The sequence below is a fragment of the Lycium barbarum genome, chromosome 1 (genome assembly GCF_019175385.1).
Source record: "Lycium barbarum isolate Lr01 chromosome 1, ASM1917538v2, whole genome shotgun sequence".
NCBI lineage: Eukaryota > Viridiplantae > Streptophyta > Magnoliopsida > Solanales > Solanaceae > Lycium > Lycium barbarum.
Window position 1 is genome coordinate 2,414,222 of NC_083337.1, and position 6,000 is coordinate 2,420,221.

Consider the following 6,000-nt stretch of genomic DNA (forward strand, 5'->3'; position numbering starts at 1 on the left):
ACCGAGGATTTCACATTTCGGTGTGTTTATGCCTAGCCATTCGGGAGGATGAGTGGTCACCGAGGATTTCATATTCCGGTGTGTTTATGCCTAGCCATTCGGGAGGATGAGTGGTCACCGAGAATTTTATAATCAGGTGTGGTGCGTTGTGACAAGGGAACCCTACGGTTATCCCCTCGATGTGATTGATTTTTGGGCCTGTATCGGCATGTGTGATATTCGTAATCTCTCATGGAACTGTTGTTGACAATCATGATCAATTGGAAAGGCATAATCGAAAGTTGTAACTTGACAAAAGACTTTATAATCGGTTTTGATAATTCTTATTGAGATACACATGCTGAATACCTGTTTTCATATTGGTTAATAGCTTTGTAAACTATTTAACAAATGATATTAAGAATCACAAAGTGGAATGACTGTTTTTATACTATCCTTTCAGAACTGATTTCTTTATGTATTATTATATTTTATTTTTATAATACTTGTTGTCCCCGAGGCACTCACTGAGTACGAAAGTACTCAGGCATACCATTGTTGTTTTTTATGGTATGTTAGGTAACAGAGAAGAGCAGGTTCGTGATACTTTCGACGATTAGGAGAACTTGCTGCTGTTGATTTGGTGAGCCCATATCCTTGTTAGTGGGACACTTCCTGTTTCATTTATTATTCTAGATTTTCGGGCTGCGTCCCGAAGTTAGACGATTGTTGTGTCTCTTAGAAGCTCCATAGATAGTTGTCAGAATTGTGGGTAGATTATCAAAAGTCTCGTACGACTTAATGGGTGTTTGCCACGTTTTAGACTATTACTTATAAAGACTTCCGCTGATTTAATTCATGTATTCATGATTTGTTACATTTAATTTATTAATTGTTGGAGGCGAATGTTGAACCTGGCGGGTTCAAGTATCATTATTGTGTTGCTTAGGTTCTTCCGATGTTGTTCATGACGTCGGATGCCGGTCACGTCTAGGGTGAGTTTTGGGGCGTGACAGATAGCTTAGTGCCTCTTTAAAGATGTTGCTACTTCTGGAGCAAATCGAGGCACACATATATAATATAGAGAATTTCTCTTTAACATGTCACGATAAACCAGAAGATGAAATACTGTGATAATAATCTTACTTGCCACATCAGTACTTGAAGAACAATGCGTGACAACAAAATTTTAAATGTATCACACAATAATCATATAGCCATAAAGTTACTGTCATAAATATGCTTATGGTTGATTTATCATACTTACCTTCATAATAGTCCGATGTCCATTGCAAACATATATTTACATAGTAATGACACAGTAAGATGTAATTGGGGCTGTTAGAATGCATCAAAATACATGACCACGTAGATCCAAATACTGCAGCATATAGCTTATAAAATTTAACATGACAAGGAATATATTTACTCCACAAGAGAATTAGCATAAATAATTAATGTTGAACCTTTACGTTAAAAACAACAATTAGGAGATAAAAATATACTACTAATTATCACACTGAATAAGATATGTCATTAGAATCAACTACTTTATCAACAAATTCTTTGGCAGACATGCGCTGACAAAATATATATATATATAACCCATTATCAAATTAAAATGGATTTCTGGGAAGCGTACCAGGCATAAGGATGACAAACCGAATTGTTGGCCGATATGCTCAACCAATACATCACGGTGGAGATTGAAAATTAATAGAGACTCGTGCTGATAACGTGTTATAAAATAATAAAGCAAAGAATAAGAATATTTGTAGAGAAAGAGAGAAGAGGGGAGAGTTCTTATTTCTCTTGATGGAATTCTATACAATGAAGAGAACATATCTATTTATAAGAGAAAGTTAACTTGGTGCCAAAGTCACAAACCCTAAAGTTTCTTCTAAAGATACACATTCATAATTAAATAATATTTATAACAGTAAAGATGAATTTTAATATACAAAAATGAGCTTCTCTTGTTAACTCAAAAAAGGACTTTACTATTATTTTTATTTAAGATTTTACAAATGAATATGGTAAAGTAAGATGTATTTGTTATATATATATATATATATATATATATATATATATATATATGAATGTCCATATAGTCTAGGTTTTTCACATGTCCTAAATAAGAGTAGGTACATGTACATTTGGTGGCATGTATGAAATGAAGAAAATGAAGCAACACAAGTTTGATTTTAACTCTTGGTGTTGTCATTGATGACTTCATCAAGAGATTTACCATCTCTATAAATAGATGGTTAAGTTCTCAATTTGAAAAGAGATATCAACAAGAAGTGAATAAAATCTCTCTCTCCTTTCTACAAAGTTATTAGTTTGCTTCTCTTGTTTATTTCCAATTATTTAGTTTTATAACACGTTATCAGCACGAGTCTCTAATATTTTATTTGAGTTTAGCCTATATCGAAGTTTTTGTTATTTAAGGGGTTGCAATTTTAAATCATCCAGGAAACGGTTCACGACGGTGTATGTAATTAAGTATTGTTTGCAATTCTTCTTGAGGTTTGGGTATCTAGTAAGTTATACTTGTATCTTATAATAAAAACAGTTTCCATCACAGGTAAAGTGATTTGAGCCGTTTTGCTTATTATTGTTGGTTTAATATTTTTAATTCACTTCTAATGTTACATGCTATGTTTATATATGCGTATATCGTGATTAATTTGATACTTGTTTTTAGAATGATCCCAGAAGTGACATTCATACTTCACAAGTCTAAAGTATCACTAAATTTATTTATATTTATGGATCATGATCACTGGAAGTGATGATTCATATATAGGCCTCCATATTGTGATTTATATTGAAAATATGTTAGAGAAAAATCTCTACATTATATGCATATCCCGATTTGCTCCTGAAGTAGCAATATCTTAAAAGAAATTTTAAGCTATCACAATTTGATATGCTTAAGGCCTGCACGTTCAGATGATTGTGTTCCATTTTTGAAGAATGAGAACTTTTGATGTAAGCTATAAATATAGATCCATTCCTTGAAGTGAATGTGATAATATGTAGTAAAGCCTATAAATATAAACGTGCATTTGATTGTGAAAATATCATGATCCATCTCCAGAAGAGATAATTATTTATTTACAAGTATCATGACACTAGCAATGTCCAAATAATATCTGATTATAATAAATAAATTGAAGTCTCTTGAAGATGTTATATATGATAATACCATTCATCGTAGATGATAATTGGTACGATCGGAACACTGTAGTAGACCTGAAGTTTACTAACAATAAAAATGGTTATCATATTGAGACTGCAAATGATCGGAATATTAAATATCTTCAAGTTACTATGGGTAAGAAATACACAAGTGCAATGTTACCCGAGCATGATGAGATCACATACCACGATAAACCAGAAGTTTATTGATATACAATTTCATGCAATAGTAAACCAGAAGTTTATTAAAAGAAATAAACTCGTCATAGTAAACTTGAAGTTTACGGGTACAGATAATTTTATCAGTTGACAAGACCATTTTGATCGTCCTGATTTAAATCTGATGTGCTAATTGAGTAATAAAAACATATTGAATAACTAGAAGATTCTTTAAGAATTTGTTTGTATTGCTAGTTCTCATGATAAGTTGATTACACCAGCTAATGTTGGGACTGAATCCCCAAAATTCTGAAAAATATAAAAGGTGAATGTGGGCCCCTTCACCTATAATGTAATGTCTTAAAGAGATGCATCTATGAGACGGTCTCATGTATGTTTATTGTCAACTGGCAGTTTGACATTTACGAAGTTGCTTGCTCAAAATGATTGAGTTGGAAGCACAATTTTCAGAATATGTAATCAAGACAATCATCTTGATAATGCTGGTTTATATCTAAGTTGGTTTGGCATTAGATGCCTCCATAATACAGCCAAACCATTGCTTATGAGAACAGAGTTTCAGATGTTGGTCTGAGATATGATATATTGCATACAACAGCACTTGTGTGCTTCAGATCAATAAATTTTGATAAATTCTCCCCTCATATTTGGTTCAGGGTCAGGAACTAGATATTCCATCTTTTAGCATTTGATGTGCGGTACATGATTAATGGATATACCATGATGCACACAGATGGATTTTCCCAAAGACAATGGGGACATATGTCACTAAAATAAATGGGAGAGAATAAGCAGCTAAGAAATATGTTGTGAATTATCATCAGTATGATCCTCAGATAATTCAAGTCAAATGCTGGAAGCATTTGCTGACCCAACTATTTCATATTTCATCTGCAAAATGCTCCTAATGTCCCTGAAGGACAGAGTCTACAACATGCATGGAGCATGGTAGACCAATCGGTTCCAAATATAATAATCCTTGAAAAAAGGGAGGAGCAAATGATCATAATAAGGAGGCAAAATGCTCTTGAAGAGCTGACGACATAACACTTCATGAAACCTTATGCGAGGTTCAGGTACCTGAAAATAATGAAGTGATGAGATCTCAGTAAGTTATGCCGAATTACGAACCGATACAACATGATATCTTGTCGACAATATTTTGATACAATATAGCGCGCAATATTGTATAAGGTTGTGAGGATTTGATTTCTACGTCTCTTAAAGCATGTTGATGTGGAAATAATTACCAAGTAAAATGATGCATCTTGGTAAACGTAATGTTTATTGGGCCAGCAGTCCAAACATCAGAAAATGTCACATTATTTATAATGATGGAAGTTGTCACAGCCTATATGGCTTACTTGACAAAATTTATATGAAAATTTCTGAAGGATTCAAAATGCCTGAAGCATATACAAATTCTTGGGAAACTTGTTTAGAATCCTAAAATGGATTAAATGAATCAAGGTTGATGTACTGAAATCGCCTTAATGAATATTTATGGACGAAGGGTACAAATAAGATCATGTTTACCTTTGTCTCTATATGATAATCAGAACCTTTCAAATTATTATGCAATTTGATGACTTGAATATTATTGGAGCTCTTGAAGAGCTTCCAAATGCACTTAATTATATCTACTGAAATGAGAAAATTGAAATGGTCCTGAAGTACCATATATTTGTGCAGTTGATGCATTTATATATCTTGCTATAACTACAGACATGATATAATTTACTCCAACATGGAGTTATTGAAATAGATCAACTGCATATTGCAAATGAAAGCCCTAACATGAATGTATTTGTCCTAACCAATACTGTCAAGCGTTTTAGACATACAGGGCATTCATCTTATCGACATAAGAATTCAATCCAGATGTGTTATCTATTTCCATAAAGGATTATTGTCATGACAGTCAATTCATAGAAAGACAACAACAGATTATGAAGCAAGTCATGATGTACTTGTCCTGATTGCAACAATATTATACGGCGATGATGCAACTCTATCTGAGAAAGGAAGATGCAGATCATCAACCAGTTTGTCAAATGATCATTTCACAGCTCTGATAAAAGCTCTGTCAATCTCAAGATATGATAAGTTGGTATACAAGATTTGTCACATCATCGTCAAGAATTATGTGATGCTTTAATCAAGGGGAGAAAATACGCACTGTACTCTTTTTCCCTTGACCAAGGTTTTGTCCCATTTGGGTTTTCCTGGCAAGATTTTTAATGAGGCAGCTCTCAAAGCGTATTACTAGATATGTGTACTCTTTTTCCTTCATTAGGACTTTTTCCCACGGGGTTTTTTCCTAATAAGGTTTTAACGAGGCACGTCATCTATTAATGGTTTAAACCAATCCGGGCGCAGGTGATATAACCGCCTTAGTGAATATTTGTTAAAGGAAGGCTATACAAATGATGCAATTTGCCCATGTGTTTTTATAAAGAAAGTAATATCAGAGTTTGTTGTACTTGTTGTATATGTTGACGACATAAACCTTATTGGAACTCCTGCAGAGCTCAAAAAGGCAATTGATTATTTAAAGAAGGAATTTGAGATGAAAGATCTTGGAAAGACAAAATTATGCCTTGGTTTGCAAATTGAACATTTGACAAATGGCATTTT